Source organism: Carcharodon carcharias, chromosome 1 (assembly GCF_017639515.1).
Source record: "Carcharodon carcharias isolate sCarCar2 chromosome 1, sCarCar2.pri, whole genome shotgun sequence".
NCBI lineage: Eukaryota > Metazoa > Chordata > Chondrichthyes > Lamniformes > Lamnidae > Carcharodon > Carcharodon carcharias.
Window position 1 is genome coordinate 274054229 of NC_054467.1, and position 12666 is coordinate 274066894.

The window sequence follows — 12666 nt, forward strand, 5'->3', positions numbered from 1 at the left end:
TTGCCCTTAGGGTGGATCCATCAGCCTCACTTCATTCTACATAGGCAATGAGTGGGGGAATCGAGCAAGGGGAGGGGTTTCTGGGGGCATTGTTCAGTGTAACAAACAGGAACATCAAGCAATAGGGGTGTTTGGGGGCATTGAACAAGGGTTCTTGAGGAATTGACAGCAGGTATTGGAAATAGAGGGTCGTGGTCTGTCGGACAAAATGCTTCAGGAATATCAGAGGAGCCAAGCCTTCAATTTCTTGGACCTTAACTTGAACTAACAGTCTCTTTGGAGAGTCGCCTTACCCAATGCACCCCAGACCCTTGGTCCACTTGGGCCATTCTGCAGCATCAGACCCAGCAAAGCTTCCTTTCTAGTTGGGCAAAGAATATACTAGCCAAGGAAATTCTGCTGAATATATTTCAGAAGTTCTTCTCCCTCCTTACCCCTTATTCTAATACTATCCCAATCGATATTTGTGTAATTGGAACCCTCAATATCACCAGTTGAAGGGGCTTGACAGTAGATGCTGAGCAGGTTCCCCTTGTGGGGAATCTAGAACTTGGGGGTCACAATTTCAAAATAAGAGCTCTCCCATTGAAGACAGAGATGAGGAGGAATTTGTTCCATCAGATGTTTGTCTCTGTTTGGAATTCTCTCCCCCAGAGAGCAGTGGAGGCTGGGTTATTGTCTAACTCAGTTTGAAATGGTGGGCTAGTAGTATTGTCACTGGACGAATTATCCAGAAATCCATGGTAGTGTCCCGGGGACCTGGGTTTGAATCCCACCAAGGCAGATGGTGAAATTTGAATTCAACAAAAATCTGATGACCATGAAACCATTGCTGATTGTCAGAAAATCCCTGACTAATGTCTTTCAGAGAAGGAAATCTGTTGTCCTTATCTGTTGTCCTTGCGGGTAGGTTTGCTAGTGCTGCTCTGGGGGATTTAAACTAGATTTGCAGGGGGAGGGGAACCAGAGTGTTAGAGCAGATAGTGAGGTGGAGGAGTATAAGGTCAAGCGAGGAATGCGTGTATAGACAGAAATCAAAGGTTTGTACATGATAGAAATGTTCTCAGGTACATCCATTTCAATGCAAGGAGTATTGTCGGAAAGGTAGATGAGCTTAGGGCGTGGATTGGCACGTGGGATTACCACACTATTGCTATTAGTGAGACTTGGTTGCAGGTGGGGCAGGACTGGCAGCTCAATGTTCTGGGGTTCCGTTGTTTCAGACATGATAGAGGGGGAGGGATGAAAGGGGGAGGAGTGACATTACTAGTCAGGGAAAATATCACAGCTGTGCATAAGCAGGACAGCCCAGAGGGCTCGTCTACAGAGGCCATATGGGTGGAGCTGAGGAATGGGAAAGGTGTGACCACACTAATAGGTTTGTATTATAGACCACCCAATAGTCAGAGAGAATTAGAGGAGCATATCTGTAGAGAGATAGCAGACCGATGTGAGAAACAGAAAGTTGTGATAGTAGGAGATTTTAACTTTCCACATATTGACTGGGATTCCCATACTGTAAAAGAGCTGGATGACTTGGAGTTTGTCAAATGTGTTCAGGAAAGTTTTCTAAATCAATATATAGAGGTACCAACGAGAGGGGATGCAATACTTGATCTCCTATTAGAGAACCAGACAGGTCAGGTGACAGAGGTATGTGTAGGTGAACATTTTGGGTCCATTGACCACAATGTCATTAGTTTTAAATTAATTATGGATAAGAAGAGGTCTGGTCCTCGAGTTGAGATTCTAAATTGGAGAAAGGCCAATTTTGTGGAAATGAGAAAGGATCTAGGAAGAGTGGATTGGCATAAGTTGTTTTCTGGCAAGGATGTGTTCAGTTAGTGGAAGGCATTCAAAGGCAAAATTTTGAGAATGCAGAGTTTGCATGTTCCTGTCAGGATTAAAGGCAAAGTTAACAGGCATAGGGAACCTTGGTTTTCAAGGGATATTGGTGATCTGGTTAAGAAGAAGAGAGAGGTGTATATCAGGTATAGGCAACAAGAAGCAAATGAGGTACTTGTAGAGTATAGAAAATGTAAGAAAATACTAAAGAAGGAAATCAGGAAGGCAAAAAGAAGACATGAGGTTGCTTTGGCAGATAATGTGAAGGTAAATCTGAAGGGTTTCTACAAATATATTAAGAGTAAAAGGATAGTAAGGGACACAATTGGTCCCCTTGAAGATCAGAGTGGTCATCTATGTATGGAGCCTCACGAGATGGGGAGATCTTAAACAGTATTTTTGCATCAGTATTTACTCAGGAAACTGGCATAGTGTATAAGGAAGGAAGGGAAACAGGCAGTAGTGTCATGGAACATATAGAGATTAAAGAGGAGGATGTGCTTGCTGCCTTACAGCGAATAAAGGTAGATAAATCCCCCGGGCCTGACATGATATTCCCTCGGACCTTGAGGGAGACTAGTGTAGAAATTGCAGGGACGCTGGCAGAAATATTTAAAATGTCCTTAGCCACGGGTGAGGTGCTGGAGGATTGGAGGGTAGCTCATGTTGTTCCGTTGTTTAAAAAAAGGTTCCAAAAGTAAACCAGGTAATTACAGGTCAGTGAGCCTGACGTCAGTAGTAGGTAAATTATTGGAAGGTGTTCTGAGAGATTGGATATACAATTATTTGCACAGCCAAGGGCTGATTAAGGATAGTCAGCATGGCTTTATGCGTGGTAGGTTGTGTTTAACGAACTTTGTAGAGTTTTTCAAGGAGGTTACCAAGAAAGTAGATGAAGGAAAGGCTGTGGGTGTTGTCTACATGGACTTTAGTAAGGCTTTTGACAAGGTCCCACATGGGAGGTTAGTTCAGACACTTAGTATCCATGGAGAGGTTGTAAACTGGATTCGAAATTAGCTGTGTGGGAAAAGTCGAGAGTGGTAGTGGATGATTGCTTCTCAGGCTGGAGGTCTGTGACTAGTGGTGTGCCTCAGGGATCTGTGCTGAGACCATTGTTGTTTGTTGTCTATATCAATGATTTGGATGATAATGTGGTAAATTGGATCAGCAAGTTTGCTGATGACACTAAGATTGGAGGTGTTATGGACAGCGAGGAAGGCTTTCAAAGTTTGCAGAGGGATCTAGACCAACTGGAAAAATGCGCCAGAAAATGGCAGATGGAATTTAATGAGGAAAAGTGTGAGGTGTTGCATTTTGGAAGGACAAACCAAGTTAGGACATACACAGTAAATGATAAGGCACTGAGGAGTGTGGGGGAACAAAGGGATCTGGGAGTTCAGATACATAATTCCCTGAAAGTGGCATCACAGGTAGACAGGGTTGTAAAGAAAGCTTTTGGCATACTGGCCTTCATAAATCAAAGTATTGAGTATAGGAGTTGGGATGTTATGGTGAGGTTGTATAAGACATTGGTGAGGCCAACTTTGGAGTATTGAGTGCAGTTCTGGTCGCCTAACTACAGGAAGGATATCAGTAAGATTGAGAGAGTGCAGAGAAGATTTACTAGGATGTTGCCGGGTCTTAAGGAGTTGAATTACAGGGAAAGATTAAACAGGTTAGGACTTTATTCCTTGGAGCGTAGAAGAATGAGGGGAGATTTAATAGTTTACAAAATTATGAGGGGTATAGACAGAGTAAATGCGAGTAGGCTCTTTCCACTTAGATTAGGAGAGATAAACATGAGAGGATATGGCTTTAGGGTGAAAGGGGCACGGTTTAGGGGGAAGATTAGGGGGAACTTCTTCACTCAGAGAGTGGTGAGTGTGTGGAACGAGCTACCATCTGACGTGGTAAATGCGGGCTCACTCTTAAATTAGATAGATACATGGATGGGAGAGATCTGGAGGGTTATGGACTAGGTGCAGGTCAATGGGACTAGCGGAACAATATTTCGGCACAGACTAGAAGGGCCGAACGGCCTGTTTTCTGTGCTATAGTGTTCTATGGTCTGGCCTACACGTGGCTCCAGACCCATAGCAATTTGGCCTAGCAAACCTCTCAGTTGTAACAAACTGCTAGAAAAAAGCCAAAAAGGAATGAAACTGGACAGACTGCCCGGCATCAGAAACAACAGCAATCTCAGCCATGTCGACCCGGCGCAGTCCTTTTTCCTAACACCTGGGGGCTAGTGACAAAATTGGGAGAGCTGTCTCACAGACTAGTCAAGCAACAGCCTGATATAGTCATCATCAAGGAATCAGACCTTACAGATAATGTCCCAGATTCCACCATCACCATCCCTGGGTATGTCCTGTCTCACTGGCAGGACAGGGCCAATGGTGGTGGTGACACAGTGTGATGCGATTGAGCTGACTAGGCCTGTATTCATTGTAGTTTAGAAGAATGAGAGGGGATCTCATTGAAACGTATAAAATTCTGACAGGGATGGTCAGACTGGAGGCAGGGATGATGTTTCCTCTGGCTGGGGGATCTAGAACAAGGGGTCACAATCTCAGGATACAGGGTAGGCTATTTAGGACTGAGATGAGAACTGTGGAAGCCAGGTCACTGAGTATACTTAAGAAGGAAATAGATAGATTTCTGGACTCTAAAGGCATCATGGGGTATGAGGAGAGAGCAGGAGTACGGCAATGAGATAGAGGATCAGCCATGATCATATTGAATGGCTGACGAGGCTCGAAGGGCTGAATGGCCTACTCCTGCTCCTAGTTTCTATGTTTCTATGCTCTACAGTAGCGAGGGAGTTGCGCTTGGGAGTCCTCAACATCAACTCTGGACCCCATGAAGTCTCATGGCATCAGGTCAAACATGGGCAAGGAATAAAAGCAAAGAACTGTGGATGCTGGAAATCCAAAACAAAAACAAAAACAGAAATACCTAGAAAAACTCAGCAGGTCTGGCAGCATCGGTGGAGAAGAGTACAGTTGACGTTTCAAGTCCTCATGACCCTTCAACAGAACTAAGTAAAAAAAACGGGCAAGGAAACCTCCTGCTGATTAACATGTACTGCCCTCCCTCAGCTGATGAATCAGCATTTCTCCATGTTGAACACCACTTGGAGGAAGCACTGAGGGTGGCAAGGACGCAGAATGTACTCTGGGTGGGGGATTTTAATGTCCATCACCAAAAGTGGCTCGGTAGCACCACTACTGACCAAGCTGGCTGAGTCCTAAAGGACATAGCTGATAGACTGTGTCTGTGGCAGGTGGTGAGGGAACCAACAAGAGGGTAAAACATACTTAACCTCATCCTCACCAACCTGCCTGCCATAGATGCATCTGTCCATGATAGTATCGGTAGGAGTGACCACCGCACAGTCATTGCGGAGACAAAGTCCCACCTTCACATTGAGGATACCCTCCATCATGTTGTGTGGCACTACCACCGTGCTAAATGGGATAGATTTGAAACAGATATAGCAACTCAAGACTGGGCATCCATGAGGTGCTGTGGGCCATCAGCAGCAGCAGAATTGTACTCAAATACAATCTGTAACCTCATGGCCCAGCATATCTCCCACTCTACCATTACCATCAAACCAGGGGATCAACCCTGGTTCAATGAAGAGTACAGGAGGGCATGTCAGGAGCAGCACCAGGCATACCTAAAAATGAGGTGTCAACCTGGTGAACCTGCAACACAGGATTACTTGTGTGTCAAACAGCATAAGCAGCAAGTGATAGACAGACCTAAATGATCCCACAACCAATGGATCAGATCTAAGCTCTGCAATCCTGCCACTTCCAGTTGTGAATGGTGGTGGACAATTAAACAACTCACTGGAGGAGGAAGCTCCACAAATATCCCCATCCTCAATGATGGGGGAGCCCAGCACATCAGTGCAAAAGGTAAAGCTGAAGCATTTGCTACAATCTTCAGCCAGAAGTACCGAGTGGATGATCCATCTCAGCCTCCTCCGGAGGTCCCCAGCATCACAGATGCCAGTCTTCAGCCAATTCGATTCACTCCACGTGCTATTAAGAAACAGCTGAAGGTACTGGATAGTGCAAAGGTTATGGGCCCTGACCATATTCCAGCAATAGTACTGAAGACCTGTGCTCCAGAACATGCTGCACCCCTAGCCAAACTGTTCCAGTACAGCTACAACACTGATATCTACCCAGAAAATTACCCAGGTATGTCCTGTACACAAAAAGCAGGACAAATCCAACCTGGCCAATTACCACCCCATCAGTCTACTCTCCATCATCAGTAAAGTATTGGAAGGGGCCAAGAACAAGAACAGTGCTATCAAGTGACACTTGCTTAGCAGTATCCTGCTTACTAATGCCCAGTTTGGGTTCCACCAGGGCCACTCAGCTCCTGACCTCATTACAGCCTTGGTTCAAACATGGACAAAAATGGTAGCATTTGACCGAATGTGGCATCAAGGAGCCCTAGCAAAACTGGAGTCAATGGGAATCAGTGGGAAAACTTTCCGCTGTTTGGAGTCATACCTAGTACAAAGGAAGATGGTTGTGGTTGTTGGAGGTCAATCATCTCAGCTCCAGGACATCATTGCAGGAGTTCCTCAGGGCAGTGTCCTCGGCCCAACCATCTTCAGCTACTTCATCAATGACCTTCCTTCCATCATAAGGTCAGAAAGGGGGATGTTCGCTGATGATTGCACAATGTTCTGCACCATTCGCGACTCCTCAAATACTGAATCAGTCCATGTCTAAATGCAGCAAGACCTGGACAATATCCAGGCCTGGGCTGACAAGTGGCAAGTAACATTCGCACCACACGAGTATCAGGCAATGACCATCTCCGACAAAAGCGAATCTAACCATCGAACCATGATGTTCAATGGCATTACCATTACTGAATTCCCCATTATCAATACCATTGATCAGAAACTGAATTGGACTAGCAATATAAATACCATGGCTACAAGAGCAGGTCAGAGGCGAGGAATCCTGTGACGAGTAACTCATCTCCTGACTCCCCAAAGCCTGTCCACCATCTACAAGGCAGCGGTTCCTTGAAGCAACGTTCCTCCCGAAGCCTAGTACAGTTATTTCCAAAAACAAGTCTCGGCTTTTATTGATTCTTCTCACAGGCACTGCAAGGCAGTACAGACTTCACAATGTCCAATTTGCTTATGCTTCTTTTGATAGTGTTTTCCCATCTGTCATCCTTCAAGTGTTACATCCATTAATCAAACTGCATCTGCTGATGACCATACTGGGTGACCACCATAAAGTTACTCATTGCCATGGTCTGCAGTTCAAGGGTCACCGAATGCACTAAGAAAAGGAATAAACAGAAGACAACGCTCAGAATTTAGCCCTTGGCTGGGACTGGGCCCCACCAGCTCGGCAGTGGGCAAGCAGCTGAACCCCGCCGCCATTTTGAGTGGGCGGGCCAATTAAGGCCCCCCCCAGTGCCATCCCTGATGGGAAGCACTATGCACTTCCTGTGCCAGGGGTGGGAGGGAATCCCCATCTGTCAAAGTGCATACTGCTCACTGAGGCAAAGTCCTTTCTCAGGGAGTTTAGTGAAAGGTAAGTAAAGTCAAAAAATAGAGACATTTTAAAATTATTAACATATCCCCCTCATGTGACAATGTCACACGAGATGGGACATGTTGATAACAAACTCATAAAATTTATTAAATTCTTACAAAATGGTAATGAAATTTCATCCCGCTTCATTAATAATCTACAGGCCGCTGGGGCTCCTGGCCTGCCCACCAGCCTTAAGGTTGTACCACGCAGGGCCTTTAGCTATCTTAATGAACCTGTCAATGGCCTTAATGGGCCATTGTCAGGTCAGCTGGCGGACAATTGATTTTGCCTTCCACAAAACTTAAATGGCCTGGGATGACGTCGTAGGGTCAGATGATGTAGAATCTGTGTGGGTAGAGTTGAGGAACCGCAAAGGTAAAAAAACCATAATGGGAGTTATGTACAGGCCTCCGAACAGTAGTCAGGATGTGGGGCACAAGGTACACCAGGAGATAGAAAAGGTGTGTAAGAAAGGCAAGATTACACTGATCATGGGGGATTTCAATATGCAGGTAGACTGGGAAAATCAGGTTGGTAGTGGATCCCAAGAAAAGGAATTTGTGGAATGTCTACGAGATGGCTTTTTGGAACAGCTTGTGGTGGAGCCCACTAGGGAACAGGCAATTCTAGATTTAGTGATGTGTAATGAGGCAGATTTGATAAGGGAGTTAAGGTGAAGGAACCCTTAGGAGGAAGTGACCATAGTATGATAGAATTCACCTGTTTTCAAGCTTCTTTTCAAATTCACCTTACACAATGGAATAGTTATTGTTTCTCCATGAACTCCCTTTATTAATACCTTTTGCTGCAAAATGCCCTCTGAACAGCAAATATCACGATCCCATAACATTAAGGATTGACTCGCCCCCATATCCCTTAAAACCTGTATATTTTTGCCAACTGCACCTTGTACACATGAAAAGACTTTTCCTTCACAGATGAAATCTTTAAACATGTCTGCAGTCTGCCTTTCAACACTCCTTTGAATAGATTGTGAACCCTTTTTCACACCTTCGTTTGCTTTTCTACTTGAACAAATCCTGCCAGTTTGTCTTGTTCTGAAGCCTATGACTTTACAGCACCTTTTGTAGTTCCTACTAATCCAAAAGGTTTCCCATGTAACGCCCAGCACATTGACCTCGTTTGGCCAATATTATTACAATGAAAACATTTAAGCTTTCTTGCATCTCTTCCACTCTGGACACCTTCCTTCCTAGTCTGAGGTGAAACCTCCTTAGAATCTCCAGCTGTTCCTTCTCTTCCTTGATGACCTACTTTCCTCTCACCTTCCCATTTTCTATCCTTCTCAGATTTAAAAGACTGTTGGAAAAAAGGTTTTGATCTATGGACCAACTCATAATCACCTGCAATTTCTGCTGCCTGACTAGCAGTTTTAACCCTTTGTTCCTCCACATAGGTTCTTACTACTGATGGATGTGAAGCTTTAAATTCTTCCAAAAGAATTTCTTCTTTAAGAGCTTCATAGGTTCCCTCTATTTTTAATGCCCATATCCACCTGTCAGAATTACTTTGTTTGACTCTTTCAAACTCAACATCAGTCTGTCCAGGCTGTTTTCTCACATTTCAAAATTACTGTCTGTGTGCCTCTGGAATCAACTCATAAGCACTCAGGATAGCCTTCTTCACTGCATCATATTTCCCAGATATTTCTTCTGACAGTGGTGTTTATACCTCATTAGCTCTACCTACCAACTTAGACTGTAAAAGCAATGTCCAAATTTCTTGTGGCCATTTCATCTGTTTAGCTATCTTCTCAAATGAGATAAAGAATGCTTCAACATCTCTTTCTTCAAACTGTGGAAGAGCTTGTACAAATTTAAACATCTCCCCACTGTGTTCTGATCTGGAAATAACTCCTTCCTCACCTACTGGTGTCTCTATTTTAACTGCCAGCATTTTAAGCTGGAATTCTGTCTCTCTCTTTCCTCCTTTTCTAACCTCGCCATTTCTAATTCCCTTTCTTGTTTATTTTCTTCTCGTTCTGTTGTCTTTTCTGTCTCCTGCCTTTCTGTCTGTTACTTTTGAAATGTTTCTTCTCTTTCCTTTTCCTCCAATTCAATCTTTTTCATTTGCAACTGAATTTGAGGCCATTCCAATGACCCACTCCTTGGAGAACTTGGTCTGTTGGGGATTCTTTCCAATTTCAAATGCTGTGCTATACCTTCAATTATGTCCGATTTCCTTATCCCTGCAGGTAATCCTAATTGTAATTTATCTGACAATTCCATTAACTTAGCTTTAGTTACCTTTTGTAAACCAACCAAGGTTATAATTTCAACTCCCAGTCAAGTGTTAGCAACTGCCAAAGCCATATTGTGGCCTCCCACTTTAAAATCTCACCATACCACTCCTGGGTCAGTATATTATACACTCCTGGTTCAGTATATTCAGTATATTCCTCACCCTCGTTGCCTTTAAATTCACCAATTCCAAGCCAATCAAGGAATTATTCTTTTAATATCCCACAAAGGGCACCCAGTTTTGTTATTGACATGGCTGATGGTAAATGCTGAGCTGCCCAAATCCCAGAGGGAAACTTGAAACAGCTTCCAAAACAGGTTTTGCAATTTGCAATTAAAAGAATGAAGCAAAAAAGACACAATTACACTTAAACACACAAATGGCTTCACGTAGTAAACAGTATTTTAAAATTGTTCCACAAATTTTAATTTAACCACCTTCCCTTTTTCTGTTCAGCAACTATCCTTATAGATTTTAGAATCTATATAATTCCAGTAATTTTACCAGACATGTTTCCTTGGGGTGTACTCTGGGGCTGACAGCACCTGGGTCTTCAGGTCTGGCCTTGTTCACACTGTGTCCTGAGAGATCTGACCAACTACCCTGCTGTCTCCTGGGAGATCTGACCAGCTACCCTGCTGCCTTCTGGGAGAGCTGACCAGCTACCCTGCTGTCTCCTGGGAGATCTGACCAGCTACCCTGCTGCCTTCTGGGAGATCAGACCAGCTACCCTGCTATCTCCTGGGAGATCAGACCAGCTACCCTGCTATCTCCTGGGAGATCAGACCAGCTACCCTGCTATCTCCTGGGAGAGCTGACCAGCTACCCTGCTGTCTCCTGGGAGATCTGACCAACTACCCTGCTATCTCCTGGGAGATCTGACCAGCTACCCTGCTGCCTTCTGGGAGAGCTGACCAGCTACCCTGCTGTCTCCTGGGAGATCTGACCAGCTACCCTGCTGCCTTCTGGGAGAGCTGACCAGCTACCCTGCTGTCTCCTGGGAGATCTGACCAACTACCCTGCTGTCTTCTGGGAGATCTGACCAGCTAGCCTGCACTTCTGGGAGATCTGACCAGCTACCCTCCTGTCTTCTGGGAGATCTGACCAGTTACCCTGCTGTCTCCTGGGAGATCTGACCAGCTACCCTGCTGTCTCCTGGGAGATCTGACCAGCTACCCTGCTGTCTCCTGGGAGATCTGACCAGCTACCCTGCTGTCTTTTGGGAGATCTGACCAGCTACCCTGCTCTTCTGGGAGATCTGACCAGCTACCCTGCTGTCTTCTGGGAGATCTGACCAGCTACCCTGCTGTCTTCTGGGAGATCTGACCAGTTACCCTGCTGTCTCCTGGGAGATCTGACCAGCTACCCTGCTGTCTCCTGGGAGATCTGACCAGCTACCCTGCTGTCTCCTGGGAGATCTGACCAGCTACCCTGCTGTCTCCTGGGAGATCTGACCAGCTACCCTGCTGTCTCCTGGGAGATCTGACCAGCTACCCTGCTGTCTCCTGGGAGATCTGACCAGCTACCCTGCTGTCTTCTGGGAGATCTGACCAACTACCTTGCTGTCTTCTGGGAGAATCTGACCAGTTACCCTACTGTCTTCTTTAAGTGCTTTCCTTCCCTTTGCTCTCTCTATTGCCTCAGTCAGTCTCCTCAGAAATGCTTTCTTCCCAGAATTGATTAAACTTGTTTCATTAGCCTAGGCTCCATTAGACTCAGCAGGTCTGGCAGCATCTGCGGAGAGGAACACAGTTAATGTTTTGAGTCCGAATGACTCTTCAACAGAACTAAGTAAAAATAGAAAAGAGGTGAAATATAAGCTGGTTTGGTTGGGTGGGGTGGGGGGTGGGGGGGGGGGGGGGGGGGGGGGGGGTGGGGGGGGGGGGGTACCATGGGGGGGTGGGGGGGGCGTTGTGGGTGGTACAAGTTGAGCTGGATAAAGGCCAGTGATAGGTGAAGATAAGGGTTGCCTACCTTGAAGAAGTATTGTTGCTCTTCTCTCCGTCAGGATTTTCGTATCTCTCTTTTGTCTTGTTCACACATCTTTTGGTTATCTCCACCTATCACTGGCCCTTTGTCCAGCTCTACTTGTCCCATTCCCCCTTAAACCAGCCTGTGTACAAGTGCACAGGTCCCTGAAAGCAGCAGTTCAAGTAGACAAGGTTGTAAAGAAGGCATATGGAATGCTCTCCTTCATTGACAGGGGTATAGAATATAAAAGTAAGGATATAATTTTGGAATTGTATAAAACACTGATGAGGCCACAACTTAAGTATTGGGTGCAGTTCTGGTCACCACATTACAGGAAGGATGTAATAGCTCTGGAGAGTGTGCAGAGGAGGTTTACAAGAATATTGCCAGGGTTAGAAAAGTGTAGCTACGAGGAGAGATTGGATAGGTTGGGGTTATTTTCCTTAGAACAGAGAGGGCTGAGAGGTGACTTGATTGAGGTGCACAAAATTATGAGGGGAATAGATAGAGTGGACAGGATAAAATTGTTTTCTTTGGTGGAGAATTCTAGAACCAGGGGACATAGATTCAAGATAAGTGGCAGAAGGTGTAGGGGGGACATGAGGAAGAACTCTTTTACACAGAGGGTAGTGGGTGCCTGGAATTCGCTGCCCAAGTTGGTGGTCGAGGCAAAAACTTTAAACTCTTTTAAAAAGTACTTGGATCTGCACCTTAAGTGCTGTAAGATGCAGGGCTATGGGCCGGGTGCAGGAAGGTGGGATTAGAAAAGGCACCTGGGTGTCCTTGAGCTGGCCTGGACAAGATGGGCCGAATGGCCCCCTTCTGTGCTGTAACTTTTTTATGATTATTGAGTGAAAACGTTAACTATATTTCTCTCTCCAAAGCTGCTGCTGGAACTGCAGAGTATTTGCAGCATTTTATTTTTTAATGAAATGAATGTGTTTTCCAGGAAACACGAATCAGAGCAACAGAGAAAGATGCAAAGAGAAAAAGTAAC